Below are 19224 nucleotides of genomic sequence, written 5' to 3'. Positions count from 1 at the left end.
CGTGGAGTGGAGGCCAAAGGGGAAAAAGCTTGCTCATAAGAATAGAAAAATCTAACAGTTCAGCCTAAAGTCTTTGCTTTCTTACTAATGGTAAATGGCTACTTTTAGAGAAGGAAATTAAGAATTTAGGTTAACTCACTCACTCTAAGATGGTTCTTCTCTTGGGGGGGGGGGGGGGGAAGTATTATTATTACCTTACATCCCTCAAACTTTTCTTTCCATATTCTTCTGATTCTATGACCTAGTCATCTAAGCCAAAACTTATAATCAATTGAATTTTATATAAAGACACCTGAACAAAAGTAACAACCTTTTCACTGTCTCTTTACCTCCAGTCTTACTCTCTCTCTCATGACAGCCGAGAATGATCTATCTAAAGTAAAATCTGATCGTGTCACTCCTGTTTTAAATCCTTCAATGTCATGCCACTGCCTGTAGGATAAGCCCAAACTCTGAAGATAGTATGCAAAATCCTACCATAATCAAACCTCTCCCCCATCCCACCATCTCATACTACACCTTAAACTAATTTGTAGTTCCTTAAAAAATAAATAAGCCATGCTATTTAACACTTCCAGAGACACTCATATGGCTCCCCTAACTCAAATGCTTTTCTCTTACTCATCTTGATACCCATCCAGCAGCCACCTCTCAATATTCTTCCTTCACCCAATTCAAGACCCAGCTGATCTCCTCCTGGAAGCTATTCCTAGACCCCTAAACTTCCTTAGGTGCCCAGCTTGTGTTCTTCCATAGTTCTTTGGTGTGGTAGGCAAAATAATGGCCCCCAAATAAGTCAACACTTCAATACTCAAAAAGCCATGAATATGTTACCTTATACGCCAACCTTATAGATGTGGGTAAGAGATTTGGATTTAAAATCATCATCCAGGATAATCCAGGTAGGCCAATCCAATCACAGTAGTCCTTAAAATCAGAAAACCTTTCCCCGCTGCAAAGACCGAGAGAGATAACAATGAGAGAAGAATTGGACCCATTGATACTGGCTTTGAAGATGGAAGAAAGGAGTATGAGCCTACCTCATATGGGTGGCCTCTAGAAACTAGAAAAAGCAGAGAAACAAATCCTCTTGTAAAGTGTCCTGCAAGGAACACAGCCCTGCTGACACCCTGATTTTAGCTCAGTGAGATCCATGTCAGATCTCTGACCGACAGAACTGTAAGATAATAAATTTGTGTAACTTCAAGCCATTAAGTTTATGGTAATTTGTTACAGCAGCAATAAAAACTAATATATTAGGGCACCATTTTTATGATGCTATACTATTACTGTCTGTGTCTACTAGAGGATGGGAGCTCTATTTTATTCAAAATTATTTTCCCAATACCTAGCACAGTTGTTGTCTACAGGGATGCTCAACAGTATTTTACAACTGAAACATGTTCATAATTTAATTCTGAAGATGTTTATTACTATAATTAAAACATTTTTCTTCAATTCAGAATCTTAATTGGCAATATGAACTACTTTCATTCTTCATTAGTCATTCCAGGCACAGAGATCTATTAATACAAGTTTACTTATGAGTTTCTCCTTTCATTAACAGGACAAGTGCTCACTATGACACAGTCCTCCTATGGAGCTTGCATGTATATAGCTTTGTTATCAATTTTCCTGCTTCATATCAGATACCATATTTATAAAAAATCATATATATTGCCATCAATATATTGTTGTTTTTAGTTCTATCAATCCCAAGATCCATTAAGAAGTATTTTATTTATTCACAGTGCTTTTAACCTAAGTCTCTTGAGTATCTGACGAAAGAAATTAGTACTGGAAGTTTATCTCTGAAATCAAGGATTTAGAAATATTCAGAACCTAAAAAGTCCCATTTCACAACCCTCTAAAATTGACATTATTTCCCCCTCTTCAGCAGCATGCTCAATACTATAGTTTACAATATCAGCTAATATTCTGAGGGCATAATATGTGCACATCTCTGCAGTATTCTTAATCTTTACAATGACCCTACAAAGGTGATTCTACCTATTACCCTTATTGGGATGGCAGTGTGTGTGTGTGGGGGGGGTGCTCAGAGGGTTTAAGTGCCTTGCCTGAGATTAATTACACAGCTCAAAAGTAGTAGAGATGGGAATTCAACTCCAAAGTCAAAAGTAAACAGAAGTAAATTTCTTAGATCAACCCTTAATGTAGCTTATTCTATTCAAAAATGGAATTTGGGAAAAGTCAACCTTCACATCTGACAAAGAGTTTTCAGACTGGCAGGTACCCATGAAGGTATGGCAGTGGCTATCATAAAATACCAAGAAGTACATACACATCATGAGACAAGGTGAGATGAAGCACTCTGGCCATGAGATAAATTCATTTTCTTTGTAGCTTAAAATACCCTTTCTAAGAGGAAGATAAGACTAAATCATATCATCCCTGTGCATTTTTCCTAGCAACTGATACTTCCACTTCTCTGGAGACAAAAAGTAGAAAGATTCTAAATTTCAGGCTCATTTTGTGGTTTAAGATTGGTTCCGTATGCAGTTCAAACCTCTCATTCAGCATCTTCTGATGCCTCTCATTACTAATTCTTGTTAGTCATTAACACAGGCTAAAAATGGACTGCAGAACATTGGCAGCATTGATCTTCACTTCACTAATCCGCTCTTCAATCTCAACTCTCCTAACTCTCTGGTCTTTGGTTCTCTCATCCATAACACAAGAAAGTTAGATTAGATGAAGTCTAAATCTTTTCTTAATTCTAATATCCTAGGATTGCATTAACCTTTGCATTCTGTCTGGCATTCTACTGAGCTGGGTAGAGCTAGCAGAAACTTAGAAGGAATTAGGATATAATTAAAAAGCTTCAGAGGGACTATGTTTCAATCTCAGTGCTGTCACTTACTAACTATATGGCATTGGGAAAGTCTTAGTTGCCTTGTCTGTAAAATAAGGGAAAAAAATACTACCTATGGTTATTTTGAGAATTAAATTTTTAAATACTTTTTTTTAAGTGTTTACTTATTTATTTTGAGAGAGGGAGGGAGAGAGAGCCCCCAACCAGGAAGGGGCAAAGAGAAAGAAGAGAGAACCCCAAGTAGACTCTGTACTATCAACGTGGAGCCGTATGCAGGGCTCAGTCTCATGACCTCAAGATTATAACCTGAGCCATTATCAAGAGTCACCCAGGCACCCCTTTAAATACTTCTTTTAAATGCATCTAAAACAATGCCTGGTGCTGAGTAACTGCTCACTCAATATTCCTTTGTCTTAAAGTGTGACTTGTAAGTATTATAAGCAGGTTTTTCAAAGGAGCCATTTCTAGAAACAAAATTTTAAAGTTTTGTAGGATTTAAAGATAATGTAGTACCAAGACTGTCTTAATCTACTTGGGCTCCCATAACAAAATACCATATGGGGTGCGGGCAGCAAGGTGGCTCAGTTGGTTAAGCATCCAACTCTTGATTTCAGCTCAGTTCATAATCTCATGGTCCTGAGATCGAGAGCCCCGCCCCTCCCCAACACCCCTCTCCATCCCCCACCCTGCAATGGGTATGGAGCCTGCTTAAGATTCTCTCTCCCTCTGCCCCTCCCCTGCTCATGTAAACAAGCGCATGCGTGCACTCTCTCTCTCAAAAAACAAAAACAAAAACCCATAGACTATGTGGCTTAAACAAAAGATATTTATTTTCTCACAGTTCTGGAGGCTACAAGTCTCAGATGATGGTCTGACAGGGTTGGTTTCTTGTGAAAGCTCTCTTCCTGGCTTATAGATAGCTGCCTTCTCACTGTGACTTCTAGTATTCCTTCTGCTTCCAGTCCTGCTGGATTAGGGCTCCACCTTTACGACCTCACATCATCTTTATCACCTCCCCACAGGCCCTATCTCCAAATATATTAACATTGGAGATTAGCACTTCAACTTATGAATTTTTTTCTAAGTTTATTTATTTATTGTTGGGGGGGGGGGTGGCAGAGAGAGAAGGGGAGAGAGAGAATCCCTAAGAGGCTCCCCACTGTCAGAGAGAAGCCCCATGCAGGGCTTGAACTCATGAACCATGAGACCGTGACCTGAGCCGAAATCAAGAGTCAGGTGCTTAACCAACTGAGCCACCCAGTCACCCCACAACATATGAATTTTGGGAGGACTGAAACAATCAGTCCATAACAAAGAGTATTACTTTATTTTTGTACTAAAGTTTTTTATTTTAAAGCAAAGGTTATAGACTTCATTCAAACCTCATTCTAAGTCTCTAAGATGAATAGAAGTCCTATGATCCTACATGGATACTTGGGGAACAGACATGGAGAGGTTAAACAACCTCTTAACCTTAATGATACATAACCTTAATGACACAGCTGAATAGAGGCAGAGTTACAAACAGAATTTGGGCATTTTAACATTGAAGCTCATTCCATTAAATAATACTGCATTTTTGAAACTTCTATTTCTAAATATATTTATCATTGTTCTCTCTCACATTACTTCTTAAATCTGCCTTAAAATTCTGTTTTGAAGGGGCACCTGGGTGGCTCAGTCAGTTAAGCATCTGACTTGTTTGTTTGTTTGTTTGTTTCATCCTTTTTTTTTTTTTTAATTTACATCCAAGTTAGTTAGCATATAGTGCAACAATGATTTCAGGAGTAGATTCCTTAATGCCCCTTACCCATTTAGCCCATCTCCCCTCCCACAACCCTTCCAGCAACCCTCTGTTTGTTCTCCATATTTAAAGTCTCTTAAAGCATCTGACTTTTGATCTTGGCTCAGGTCATGATCTCACAATTTGTGAATTCAGGCCCCACATTGGGCTCTGCACTGACAGCTTAGAGCCTGTTTGAGATACTGTCTCTCCTTCTCTCTGCTCCTCACCTGCTTGTGCTCATTCTCTCTCTCAAAATAAATAAACTTTAAAAAAAAAAAAAAGAAAGAAAGGAGACATTCTTCCAAAAAAAAAAAAAAACCTGTTTTCAAAAGATAATTTAAATAATATCAAGGAATGGGGAGATTTTTTTAAATGACTAATGTTCTCAAAGCCAAGGAAACAGACTAAATAGAGCCATGAAAACCAAGGTTTAATCAGCCCCATGATTTTGTGATGTGTACTGTTAGGGAACGCCAAGAAACTGACACATCCAGCAAAGTCATTGGCTTATTTCTTGACCAACACTCATCAGTGATGCTCATCCACCCACAGACAAGCTGGAGTTAGATAATTATTTCCAGTAACTGAAAACTGCCTATTCTTACTTTCAGAAAAGGGAAATAGATTACTTTAATAATTATATTTCACGTTCTCTGGGTGGCAGAGATTTTAGACACCATCTCTTTGGGTAGCAAATACTAGTATATCTGTGGACATGACACAGCACAGAGGGTTGTTTCCAAGAACATTCTCATGGGGTGGGGGGCAGAATTCTTCAGTGGGGAGAAACACTGGCTTATATTTAGTAGGCATTACTCCTCAGACCACTTTGGCTAGGTGTTGAATTCTTTCCCTCTTTTTAGAGATTAAAAAAATGTAAAACTAGGTGATGTTATTCCAATTTTTATCCTTTAGCACTGACATGCAGGCTAGCACCTTCTAGAAAAAGTGGGAAACTGCCTGTTCAAAAATAGCAATTTTTACGGGACTTTCTGTACTTTTTGGGTAGGGAGGGAGGGAGGGAGAGAGAGATCACGCTGTACTTGTCCTTACCTAACCAAACTAAATATTCTATTTAAATATATTAAATATTCTATTTTTTCTTTCCTTTTTTTCCCCCCTGAAACAATGTTTGCATTCACTGTGCAAAAATGTTGTACCTCCCTATGTTTCTTCAGTTGGAAGGGGTGGTGAAGGTGGTGGTGGTAGTGACTTCCTGTTGCTGATCTCTAGATTACTCGCCATCTCTTATTTGGCTCACAGCCCCTTCACCGCCTGCGTCACAACTTTCCTACATCAAATTTCTACTGTTGTAAATACCTGAGAGAATTTCCATTTTCCTAGTGAGACTCTGACTGATAAAACCAATATACAATGGCAATTTTGTCATTTACTGTTTAATTAGCTTTTTCATATACTTGTGTGCTTTAATATGTCTCCTCAAGTAAAAATCTTAATCTTGAAACCATGCATTCTGAGATCCTAACTCTGAGTTCTTAGGGCACACACTGAAATGAGGATGAGGAGTGCAGAAGGGAGAAAAACGTGGACATGGAAGGTCAATGAACAAAATGGGGTCGCAAAAGCTACTCAGGTAATATGCCAGCTATGACAAAGTAATGTCAGCCAAGGAGTCTCTCAGACTGAGATGTTCTTTGAATACAGCAAAAAGTATTATTAAAAACATGTCAATACATGTACAATGAATACAACAAGCAATGATAATGCTATTACAGCCTTTCAAGAATCAAGATTCCCAGTCAACCAGTGAATTATGCAATTTCTTTAGAGGCTTCCCAAACTGGCTGATAATCCAAAAGAAATGTTTTATGTATGAGTAATTGTTAGTGGCTGTAACTTAAGGCAATCTACTGAAAATGCAATTCTTTAATGCTAACAGTCCAAAGATAGACTGGTATCACAACACAGTATAAATGCTATTTTAGAGGAAAAAGGGAGAGTACTAGATGGCTTGTGCACACCTCTTTCAGGAATTGGTTTCAATTGGGCTAGTATCCCTAAAGTAATACTTGGACACAATCTTTGAAAACTCCGGTCTGGCAAGAAAAAGCCCTAAGAGACCATATTTAGATAATCATTTATGTTTCAGCAAATCAAATTGCTTTGACTTATAGGCATAAACTCAACAATGATAGAATACTAATAAAAATAACAACAACAGCTAGCAACCAAATCGTAGTTACTATATTTATGTGCCAGGCACTTTTCTAAGTGCTTTATACACTTACCTCATCTAGTAATTCTCACAACTCATTGGGATAGGAACTCTTATTTCCCACCCCACCTCCAATATTACAGACTAGGCTTAAAGACAATAAGTAAGTTGCCCAAGTCCACACAGCTAGTAAGTAACAGCTAGAATTTGATCTTAGGCAGTCTGATTCCATAGTCCATGCTCTTAATTATTATACCATATTCTCTCCCCAACTTGGTAAAAGTCACATGTGGAACTAAGTGGGGAAACCAGGAATTCAAGACAAGTCTTGAGCTACATTTAACCAAAAACACATTTAGTTACAAGACATGGGACGTTATAACTCTTTGGCTCTCCCCCTTTGAAGCCCTTAGAAGTCTTTACCGTCACCAGCAAACAATGCCTGTGGAACTAGGCAATGGGCATAGCACAATATGGGACCCCGGTGCCATTGTATATCAAATGGTACATAACAAAAAGAGCAAAGTTTTTATGGTCATAAAATCATGGGTTGAAGTCATAACTTTGCCATTAATTGGGAGTATGCTACTAAATAGAGTATAGGTTATGACATCAGACAGACTTGATCAAAATCCGAGCTTTGAGAACACCGTGTAGGGTGGCAAAGTTTATATACAGTACAAGAGCACCTAGCCAAGAAAGCAAAATGGGGCCGAAATTCTGCCTATGTTCAGCTGCTCAGCAAGCTATCCGCCCTGGAATGGGGGCTATGTGTGCTGGAAGAGGTGGCACCTAGCACAAGCCCCCAAGCTACTACCTAGGGTAGTGTGGCAGCCCAGAACTTTCAGTTATTTAACTGGTTCACCACAGGGGGCACCTTTTTCTATTTCAAACAAAGTTTTCTCAAAAACTACAGGTGACTGCCTACTCTAATACTAGCTATGTAATCTTGGGCAAGTCACTTAATCACTCTAAACCTCGGTTTCTTCATTTGGAAAAAGTGTTTGAAAATAGTACTTGCTTCATAGTGCAGTTCTAAGGATTACATAAAATGATGCAAGTCAAGTGTTTAGCAGGTACTTAATAAGTGCTCAGTAAATCATAACCAATAAATTATAACCACACATAACACAACCTGGGCCTCCCATCCGTCATCAGTTAAAATGAATACCATCTATCTCACAAGACATTTCATGAATGTTATATTGTGACAAGAAAGCATTTTATAAACTGTTACATGTTTATTTATAATTTTTATATAAAGAATTAGCAAATACAAAAAGGTTTTGGTACCCAGCACTTAGTAAATGAATGACAAATGTTAAATGGTATTGTTGCTATTAGTATTGACAACTCATTTAAATTTTTTACATCATACATTCGTGTTTAGGTATTTCTTTTTTATTTTTTTAATTTTTTTTTTTTTCAACGTTTATTTATTTTTGGGACAGAGAGAGACCGAGCATGAACGGGGGAGGGGCAGAGAGAGAGGGAGACACAGAATCGGAAACAGGTTCCAGGCTCTGAGCCATCAGCCCAGAGTCTGACGTGGGGCTCGAACTCCCGGACCGCGAGATCGTGACCTGGCTGAAGTCGGACGCTTAACCGACTGCGCCACCCAGGCGCCCCCGTGTTTAGGTATTTCTTATTTTAGGGAGGATAATCAAGTTCATGCATCATTTTAAATTGTGAGAGGAAAATTATCTCATTAGAGAGATCTGTAAGCAATATAAATCTAAGGAGTCTAAGACTAAGTGGTATCCAGCCCCACCCCCACCCCCACCAAAAAAATCCTACAATCCATCAGGTTTGAGCTAAATTTAAAAAAAAAAAGGAAGGGGTGCCTGGGTGGCTCAGTCGGTCAAACGTCTCACTTCGGTTCAGGTCATGATCTCACGGTTCATGAGTTTGAGCTCACGTCGAGCTCTGTGCCGACAGCTCAGAGCCTGGAGCCTGCTTCAGATTCTGTGTCTCCCTCTCTCTTTACGCCCCTCGCCCACCTGCACTCTCTCTCTGTCTCTCAAAAATAAATAAACATTTAAAAAAAATTTAAGGGGAAAATAGGGGCACCTGGTCAGTTAAACATCCGACTGGCTCAGGTCATGATCTCACAGTCTGTGAGTTTGAGCCCCGTGTCAGGCTGTGTGCTGACAGCTCAGAGCCTGGAGTCTGCTTCAGATTCTGTGTCTCCCTCTCTCTGTACCCCTTCTTCACTCACACTCTGTCTTTCAGAAGTAAATAAACATTAAAAAAAAAAAAGGAAAAGAAAAATCATGTCAGAGACACTAAACCTTGCTTAAAATTAGAGCCTCTCAAAAGAAGAAACTATATTTATATCCACACAACACATGAAAACCACCAGATTTACACATAGTAGCATAACTGTAGTTTCTTTGAACTTGGAAACCGTATTCTCAGAAACTGCCTGTTGATTCAGCTCAAATTCAAAATAAATATGTGACCCTGCTCCCCTAAGAAAAGGGCTCCTTCCACCCATATTACAATGTTTGGGACATTTAAAATTTCTATTACCATAAATTCCAAGCTTACAGTCTCACAGCAGCTATAATTCAGCTGCAAAGAACAAACATAGGTCTGCAAACCAGAGGACTTAACAGGCCTCTGTCTCCACAACAGACTGATTCTTCCTGTGACCCATGCCGCAGGCAAAACCCAAAATAAAAGGAAGACCTAAGACTGCTATCAGACTTGCTTCATGTCTATCTTCCCAATGTGCTTACATTTTGTTGTTTTGTTACTGTTCATAGTTATTCCCACCACCAGAGTGCTAACAACACATCTGTTGATACAGTACTAAGGGAAGAAAAGAATGCTCTCTCAACTTGATTAATGCTTGCATCTTCTTAGCGCTCAAGCATAAAGCACATTCTAGATTTACTGTATTATTCTCCCCATCAAGATATCTTGATGGGATGGACACCAAGAAGCTCTGGATTCAAATATGAATCGGTCACTAAATAGTGTTATGTCCTCAGGACACCATTTAACCTCTGCAGGTCTCCTCTGAGATAATGTATGAAAGAGATTTTTAAAATTATAATGTGATGTACATATGGAAATGATTATTTCTGCCAACAGTATATCATAAAAACAGATATAAGAACCCTGCTTTAGTTATTCCAATGGAATAAAAGGAAAAGTTATGAAAGTGCTCTTTGAGAATAGTCTCTATAAATGTGAGACTTACAGATTACATCACCTTTAATTCTTTATAATCGTATTATAGTACCCACTAGAGGTATTATACACAGATGGCTCACTCAAAAGGTAACCATAATTTGGAAACTTCTAGAAGCGTAAGTATTGACAGTGGGGATAATCAGCTTCGTCACTAATATTATCTGTTGGGCAATACGTGCTCTCTTTTTTGGCTTTTTTAGTAGTATTTTACACAGCCACGTGCTACTTCTACAAGGGCAGTAAAAGAGCCTCAAGTTTGCCTATCCTGCCATCTCTCATGGGAACAAAGGAGAAGCAATATTACCTCCATTTAATAAAGGAGAAAAATGTGGGTGATCATCTAAACATACGAAATAAAAAATGAAACCAGAACTAGAGCAGAAAATAGGCTAAGTTCACTGTTCTTTTTCCTAGAATGCACTGCCTTCCTTGGGGCAGGACAAAGCTCCAAACTGAAAAAAAGAAAACAAGAAAAAAAAGTCCCTGTCCTTTCTCTCCCAGGCTTCTTTGCTACCCATGTGAGACCCTTGCACCACAGAGCACAAGAAGCACAAACTTCATCCCATAAGGCATAGCAAGGGATGAACTTCACGAATCTTTGTTTTCTACTTGTCAGCTCTACAAACTATATATAAACTGACCTCCATTAAGATCAAGGCCAGCCTCATGTGACTCAAGCTGCTCCATTTGGGAAGGAAACCCTGGACATCTGGCAAAATAATCTGCCAAAGACATGGCTCCCTTCATCATGAACAGGCAGATGAACATGATGGCCAAATGTCAAGAGTGATACTGAATGACTATTGCTAATGTGCAATTACCTCATTTACAGAGGAATTATTTTATTTACTTAATGTGCATTATTACTAAACTACAACATCTCTAGTCCACAGTACATCTCACACACAAAGCACGGCCACTAAGAAACAAAACCACCACTTCAACTGGCTTTATGGAAGCCAGGAACTTCCAGCTAGGAAGAAGCCAGAAACACAAGGGTAGTTTAAGAATTACAACCAATACATGAAAAGATGCTCATCATCACTCATCATCGGGCAAATACAAATCAAAACCATAACGTGATATCACTGCACACCTGTCAAAATGGCTAATGTTAACAACTCAGGCAACAACAGATGTTGGCGAGGATGCGGAGGAAGAGGATCTCTTTTGCACTGTTGGTGGGAATGCAAACTGGTGCAGCCACTCTGGGAAACAGTATGGAGGTTCCCCCAAAAATTAAAAATAGAACTACCCTACAACTCAGCAATCACACTACTAGGTATTTATGCAAGGGATATAGGTATGCTATTTCAAAGGGACACATGCACCCCAATGTTTATAGCAGCACTATTGACAATAGCCTAAATATGGAAATTGCCCAAATGTTCATCGACAGATGAATGGACAAAGAAGATGTGGTATATATATACAATGGAGTATTACTCGGCCATCAAAAAGAATGAAATCTTGCCATTTGCAACTACGTGGATGGAACTAGAAGGTATTACGTTAAGTGAAATTAGTCAGAGAAAGACAAAAGTCATATGACTTCACTCATATGAGGACTCTAAGGTATAAAACAGATGAACATAAGGGAAGGGAAGCAAAAATAATACAAAAACAGGGAGGGGGACAAAACAGAAGAGACTCATAAACATGGAGAACAAACAGAGGGTTACTGGAAGGGTTGTGGGAGGGGGGATGGGCTAAATGGGTAAGGGGCATTAAGGAATCTACTCCTGAAATCATTGTTGCACTATATGCTAACTAACATGGATGTAAATTAAAAAATAAATTATTAAAAAAAAGTTTAAACTCTACCCTAAAAGAAAAAAAGAATTAAAAATTGCAGGTGTTATGGGTGCTGACCCCTTCACAATTGAATATCCATATATAACATTTGACTCCCCAAAAACTTAACGACTAATAGCCTACTTTGACCAGAAGTCTTACCAATAACATAAACAGCTGGTTGACACTGTTTATGTGTATTATATGTGTGTGTGTGTGTACACACACACACATATAATACACCGTATTCTTATAATAAAGCTAGAGAAACGAATTAGAAAAATCATGAGAGATAACATTCATATAATGTGCTGTAAAAAAAAATCCACATATAGGTGGACCTATGTAGTTCAAACCCGTGTTGTTCAAAAGTCAACTGCATTTCCCAAGTTAAACATTTTCATGCTATGTAGTATACAAACATGTGTCACTGGGACAGTATTTTGCTAACAATGTATGGCAACACTGATATGATATAACACAGGCTAAAAATGGCTACTTCTCTAGACATGAGGTCTACAGATGTAGCAAATGCTGATTTGGTTTTAAAATACTAAATATGTTTCAGCTGCTGACATGCATCACCAATCTGAATTTATACAGAGAACATACTGAGTCCATAAAATATAACAAAACAGTGTACAAAGTTTCAGAAGGCAGAAAATGAGGAATGATTTTTTTTGTTTGTTTGTTTTTTAACTAGATGTGTGTTAAGTTGAGACACAGAAGTTTTGACACAGAGGTTGTTGTTGAAGCATTTTCCATCTGACAGACCTGTGCTCCTGTGGCCATAATTTGATATGAAATGTATTTTACATCCTGTGGCCATAATTTGATATGAAATGTATTTTACAACCTTTTAAAGGCAAACTGACATTTGAAACTCATCAAGGTGTAGTTTATTCACGTGAATTTTCTTACACAGTTTCTCTTTCATGAAAATTGTGTTCGGGTTTCCGAGGAGCTGGTTGAACGACTGTCACGGCTCATAGATGATCACTGTTCCAAATCTCATCCAGATTATTCTTCTGTGCCAACTTCCCTTTCCTGACACATAACAACTATTTTGGGTTCCTGGACTCAATACCTATGTGTGTGTGAAGGTGTTTTCCAGCCCACCAAGAAGCAATTCTTGGACACCAGCAGAGTATCCAAGAATTCAACTCAATTCTGACAGTGTCTCCCTGGAGACAACCAGACAGAAGAGATGCGTAGGGCAAGGTATGTGGGAAGGGGCACGGAGCTTCCATGCTCTCTCCAGGCATACCGCTGTCCCCACATCTCCACATGTTCACCAACCCAGAAGCTCTGCGCAATGATGATTTTTGAAGTAGAATATCTAAAAAGATAAATTAGGGACCCTTGATTTCATATCAGAGGCCACTGAAAGTTTTTTGATCAAGGACAAATATTTAAAACAGTACAATTATACAGAAAACACTTAAAACTGATCCTAAGAGCAGGTTTTAATTTTATTTTTTTAAATGTTTATTTATTTATTTTGGGGGCAGGGGAGGGGCAGAAAAGAGGGAAACAGAATCCCAAGCAGGCTCTGCACTGACAATGTGGATGAACCATGAGATCATGACCAACCAGGGGCCCCAAGAGCTGATTTTAAATTTAAATAGAAAAATGGATTAAAGATATAAATGGGCAACTTATAGTAGGAGAAACATGAACAGCTAATATATTTTTTAAATGCTCAGCCTCACTCATAATCAGAAAAATAATTTAAAAGACTAGGAGATTCCATTTCATACCCATTACATATATAAAAAATAAAAAGCTTGACAACACCACGTGTTGAAAAGGATATAGAGCAATGTAAACTCTTACACACTGCTGGTGAAAAAGTAAATTGCTCATGACCACTTTGGGCAGCATATGTTAAGAAAAATATGCAAATCCTACACCCTAGCAATCCTGCTTGTTGGCAAATACCATAGAGAAAGCCTGGGCCGGGTACCCAGAGAGACCTACACAAGAATGTTCACAGCTGCAATTTTATTAGAGAAAAAAAAATCCTGGAGGGGCGCCTGGGTGGCTCAGTGGGTTGAGTGTCTGACTCTTGATTTTGACTCAGGTCAGGATCCCAAGGTCGTGGGATCGACACTCATGTCTGGCTTTGCACTGAATGCAGAGCCTGCTTGAGATTCTTACTCTCTCTCTCTCTCTCTCTCTCTCTCTCCCTCCATCCCTCCCTCCCTCCCCCACGTGTCTCCCCCACCAATCACACTCTTGTGCTCTCTCTAAAACAAACCAAACCATGGCACAAAAACAGACACATAGACCAATGGAATAGAATAGAAATCCCAGAACTAGACCCACAAACGTATGGCCAACTCATCTTTGACAAAGCAGGAAAGAACATCCAATGGAAAAAAGACAGCCTCTTTAACAAATGGTGCTGGGAGAACTGGACAGCAACATGCAGAAGGTTGAAACTAGACCACTTTCTCACACCATTCACAAAAATAAACTCAACATGGATAAAGGACCTAAATGTGAGACAGGAAACCATCAAAACCTTAGAGGAGAAAGCAGGAAAAGACCTCTCTGACCTCAGCCGTAGCAATCTCTTACTCGACACATCCCCAAAGGCAAGGGAATTAAAAGCAAAAGTGAATTACTGGGACCTTATGAAGATAAAAAGCTTCTGCACAGCAAAGGAAACAACCAACAAAACTAAAAGGCAACCAACGGAATGGGAAAAGATATTTGCAAATGACATAACGGACAAAGGGCTAGTATCCAAAATCTATAAAGAGCTCACCAAACTCCACACCCAAAAAACAAATAACCCAGTGAAGAAATGGGCAGAAAACATGAATAGACACTTCTCTAAAGAAGACATCCGGATGGCCAACAGGCACATGAAAAGATGTTCAGCGTCGCTCCTTATCAGGGAAATACAAATCAAAACCACACTCAGGTATCACCTCACGCCAGTCAGAGTGGCCAAAATGAACAAATCAGGAGACTATAGATGCTGGAGAGGATGTGGAGAAACGGGAACCCTTTTGCACTGTTGGTGGGAATGCAAATTGGTGCAGTCGCTCTGGAAAGCAGTGTGGAGGTTCCTCAGAAAATTAAAAATAGACCTACCCTATGACCCAGCAATAGCACTGCTAGGAATTTATCCAAGGGATACAGGAGTACTGATGCATAGGGGCACTTGTACCCCAATGTTCATAGCAGCACTCTCAACAATAGCCAAATTATGGAAAGAGCCTAAATGTCCATCAACTGATGAATGGATAAAGAAATTGTGGTTTATATACACAATGGAATATTACGTGGCAATGAGAAAGAATGAAATATGGCCCTTTGTAGCAACGTGGATGGAACTGGAGAGTGTGATGCTAAGTGAAATAAGCCATACAGAGAAAGACAGATACCATATGGTTTCACTCTTATGTGGATCCTGAGAAACTTAACAGGAACCCATGGGGGAGGGGAAGGAAAAAAAAAAAAAAAGAGGTTAGAGTGGGAGAGAGCCAAAGAATAACAGACTGTTAAAAACTGAGAACAAACTGAGGGTTGGTGGGGGGTGGGAGGGAGGGGAGGGTGGGTGATGGGTATTGAGGAGGGCACCTTTTGGGATGAGCACTGGGTGTTGTATGGAAACCAATTGGTCAATAAATTTCATATATATAAAAAAATAAATAAAACAAACCAAACCAAAACAAACAAAAAAACACCCTGTAAATAGCTACCTATTAACAGGAGAATAGAAAACAAGTGTTCAAAAACTGTTGAATGAATGACACCAAGGAATGAACAACAGTGTTCCCAAAGGAGGTCAGAGCCTCAGGAATCTGTGGGTGTATAACAACCATGTCATCAGAAAGAAGACAAAGAATACAGTGCAGAAAAAAATATTTGAAGAAATAGTCGGTGAAAACTTACCAATTTTGGTAAAAGACAAAACTGTGGTACATCCATACAATGGAAAACAACTCAGCAATAAAAAGGAACAAACTACTGATACATGGAACAACATGGGTGGATCTCAAAGGCATAATGCAGAGTGAAAGCCAATCTCCAAGTGTTACAAACTATTTGATTCCATTTATGTGATAATCTGCAAAAGGCAAGAGCATAAGAACAGAGAACAGATCAAAGGTTGCCAGGGGTGGTGGATGAGAGGAGGGTTTGAGTCCACTGGACAGCACAAGAGAATTTTAGGGGTGGGGGAACTGTTCTGTATCCTGATTGCTAATGTGGTTACACAAATCTACACATGCATTAAAATTCACATAAATGTACAAGCAAAAAAAGTCAATTTTATTATATATGCTAAAAAAAGAAAAGTCTAGGAAAAAAATCAGTATCTCCTCTAAAATCATGTATATCCAAGATATATGGCATCACATATCCCATGCCTTTTACATGTAAAAAGCCACCAGATCAAGCAGATATACTACGATATCTCCCTCAAAGATGGTTAACAAAAAAAATCTAAATAAAAGCACTGAACAATAAAAATCAAATGTGCAATCAATGTCTTGCAACCTAATTTTATCAGGAAGAAAGTGCTCCATTATTTTTTGGTGTTTTGTTTTGTTTTGTTTCAAAGATTTTATTTTTAAGTAATCTCTACACCCAATGTGGGGCTCAAACTCACAACCCCAAGATCAAGAATTGCACACTCCACAGAATGAACCAGTCCGGCACCCCCAATGCTCAGTTTTTTTGTACTTGTTTTTAAGGAGTTAATCTAGAAGATTTAAAGACAATAACTTTGCACAATTAAAAGAAAACATTCTTCTGTCACATTTCATACCTGCAAAACCTTTTTGTAGGGGATGGGAGATATAGCCAGTCTGTTAAATTAAAACCTTTTACCTTTTCCCTCTCATTCAACCTCTCAAGTTCAATGTGCCCTAAATAAAAAGTTGTCTAAGCCCTGAGATAAAGGAGATGTCACCGACAGAACAGGCCCTTAAAAGTGATAACTTCCACAAATGCACTTTCCATAGCCTACCAGGATTGCCAAAACAGAAGATAGCAAAGCTTTAACAAAGCCTTTTAACTTGGGTGGCCATGTGTCCTAATCTGCTTGGGACACCTCTGGTTTAACACATGTTGTCCCGATATAATTATTAACAGCACTCTCTCTCAACTCTAGAGGTGCTGTGGTTAAGACGATAAATTATATGGCAACCCCACCCTTAACCTATTTCCCTTAAGGAACCTAACCATAATCCCTACCTATCACTAAGACCTAGAATGTAGACTTCACAAAGAGAAGCACTAATACTAGGTTAAAAAAAAAAAAAAAGACTCAGGAAAAATGAATTTGATTAATGTGTTTGTGTTGTATTTACTTGTTCTGTCAATTACAGCTAATAAAATTCTCTTCTTTGGACTGTATGACTGCATAAAAATAACGCAAAACTCTAATTATTCCATAGCCTAGTATCTTAGAAGAAACTCCATCAGTCACATTGAATAACAACAAATCACTCATTTAAAATCTCTACCCCCATGCTCACTTCAGCAGCACATGTATTAAAATTGGAACAATGCAGAGATTAGCACGGCCCCTGCACAAGGATTACACGTAAAATCTCTACCTGTGCCTCCATTCTCATTCTAAAGTGACTGAATAGTGTGGGAAGGCCAGTGCTTTTTATTCCAATTTAGGATGCTGTTTGCCAAATTCTAAGGGATTCTAATATGCTATATCTCCACACGGAAAGTCTATCTCTGCTTCCTTGATGTGATATCATTGCCAAAAAAAGAACAGATTTCAAATTATAATTCTTTCTTGAGGCTGTAACAATGTGGACCAGATATCTTTCTTTTATGGTCTATCTAAAACAATGAACTTACTTCCTCAGGGAATTAACTGCCCAAATTCCTTATATCTCCTTGTCATCTACCCTTTGGGCAGTTCACTGAACAGGGAAAAGTTAATACTCTTGCTATCACTCCTTGGTAATGAATCTGATGAGAGAAAGAGAATAAAATGATAGACTTACACTGTACATTATAAAAGCCACTAGCATCATGCTCTGCTGACCACTTGAAATGTGTCTCATCCTAACTGAGATGTGTGGCAAGATTTTTAAAACTTAGTACAACACCAAAAAAAGTAAAATAATTAATAATTTTTATATTGAGTACATGTGGAAATAATTGCTTTGATATTCTGTATTAATATATATTACAGAGGGGCTCCTGGGTAGCTCAGTTGGTTAAGCATCTGACTCTTGATCTCGGCTCAGATCATCTCATTTGTGAGATTGAGCCCCACATCAGGTTCTGCACTGACAGCACTGAGCCTGCTTGGGATTCTCTCTCTCCCTCTCTCTCTCTCTGTCCCTCACCTGCTAATATGCATTCCTTCTCTCTCTCTCTCTCTCTCAAAATAAATAAACATTAGAAATGATAATAAAAATATACAAATTCACTGGTTTCTTTTTACTTTTTTAATGTGGCTACTACTATAAAGTTTTAAATTACATAGATGGCTGCATTATTTTTCCATTGAATAGTCCTACAATAAACCATGTTTTGATGTGTTTCCATAATAATTTTCATAATAACAATAGCAGGCAGAAAACTGACTTAGTTCCAAAGGCTTTGCAATTGCACCACAGGTGTCAAAGTGACAAAGTTATCTGTAATGAGAACAGTCCTTGTTACTGTACAGTAATTAACACTATATTATCCTTAACAGATTTTTAAAAAGAAATAAAAACCAAAGCAAAACTCACCATATTTTTAACATGCAATGTTCCTCACTTTTTTGTTTCAAGAATTCTTAATTCTCTGAGAACTTACTGAGTATCTCCTATTTGCCTAGACACTGTACAATTTCTGAAATATCCCAAAGCAACCAACCACACACTTTTTTACTGAAATACAGTCGAAAAGTTATATTAGTTTCAGGTGTACAACATAGTGATCCTATAATTCATTACGCTACACAATGCTCACCATGGTAAGTGTGTTTACCATCTGTCACAATACAAAGTTACCGCAATATCAGTACGACTGTACTTTCCATCCCTGTGACTTACTTATTTTTCAGCTGGAAATCTGCACCTCTTAATCCCCTTCACCTTTTGGCCCCTTTTCTCTCCCCTCTGGCAACCACATCTATTTGAGTCCATTTCTTTTTTGTTTGTTTGTTTCCTTATGGAAACAACCTAAGTGTCCATTGGTAGATAAATGGATAAAGAAGAGGTGGTGTTAAAAAAAAAAAAAAAAGTGTGTACACACACACACACACACACACACACACACACACATCACACAATGGGGAATATTACTCAGCCATAATAAAGATGAAATCTGGCCATTTGTGACCACAAGAAATTATGCCATGTGAAATAGATAAAGACAGACACCATATGATATCACTTACATGCAGAATCTAAAACACAAAACAAAACACCATAGTCCCCGTCTGGGAAACCTGTA

At 38.5% G+C, this 19224-nt stretch overlaps 1 protein-coding gene and 1 non-coding gene across 6 annotated transcripts in view; one reads left to right on the top strand and one right to left on the bottom strand.

Annotated features, from left to right (window-relative positions):
* Window positions 1-19224, bottom strand: part of MCU (mitochondrial calcium uniporter) — a 208440-nt gene that overhangs the window by 132363 nt on the left and 56853 nt on the right. The gene's annotated exons all lie outside the window — the stretch shown is intronic.
* Window positions 17281-17384, top strand: LOC125148517 (U6 spliceosomal RNA). The gene has a single exon (XR_007145600.1). It is a non-coding gene; the product is annotated as a U6 spliceosomal RNA (small nuclear RNA).

This window comes from Prionailurus viverrinus, chromosome D2 (assembly GCF_022837055.1).
Source record: "Prionailurus viverrinus isolate Anna chromosome D2, UM_Priviv_1.0, whole genome shotgun sequence".
Taxonomy (NCBI): Eukaryota; Metazoa; Chordata; class Mammalia; order Carnivora; family Felidae; genus Prionailurus; species Prionailurus viverrinus.
The sequence above is the reverse complement of the archived record's forward strand: the minus strand, read 5'-3'. Positions and strand labels throughout refer to the sequence as shown.